At 37.6% G+C, this 433-nt stretch overlaps 1 pseudogene; it reads right to left on the bottom strand.

The window, feature by feature from the left end:
* Positions 1-321: 321 nt before the first annotated feature.
* LOC113341705 lies at positions 322-421 on the bottom strand (annotated as a pseudogene).
* Between the last annotated feature and the right edge of the window lie 12 nt (positions 422-433).

Genomic DNA, 433 nt, shown 5'->3' on the forward strand with positions numbered 1-433 from the left:
GTCCTTCGTGTATTAAGTTAGCTGAAACGGAGGCACCCTATGAACTGAAACCTGGGACCTTACAGATGATCCCAATCTTTTTAGGGAAAGAAAATGAAAACCCTTATTACCATGTTAGGGATTTTGAGGAAATTTGTAGTACTCTAAGAATTAGAGGCTTAGATGATGATGCTTTGAAACTTAGGGTATTCCCATTTTCCCTGAAAGATACGACCAAGTCGTGGCTGTATAGTTTGGACTCCGAGTCAATTGAGACATATGAACAACTTACATCTGCCTTTTTCAATAAGTTTTTCCCTAGGCACAAAACATCGTCTATTAGGACGCAAATATGCACATTTTCACAACAAGAGGGAGAATATTTATATAGGTATTTGGAAAGGTTCAATGATTTATTATCCCAGTGTCCTCATCATGGTTTAGAAAAGGTTAG

The sequence above is a fragment of the Papaver somniferum genome, unplaced genomic scaffold (genome assembly GCF_003573695.1).
Source record: "Papaver somniferum cultivar HN1 unplaced genomic scaffold, ASM357369v1 unplaced-scaffold_30796, whole genome shotgun sequence".
In the NCBI taxonomy this organism is placed as follows: Eukaryota; Viridiplantae; Streptophyta; class Magnoliopsida; order Ranunculales; family Papaveraceae; genus Papaver; species Papaver somniferum.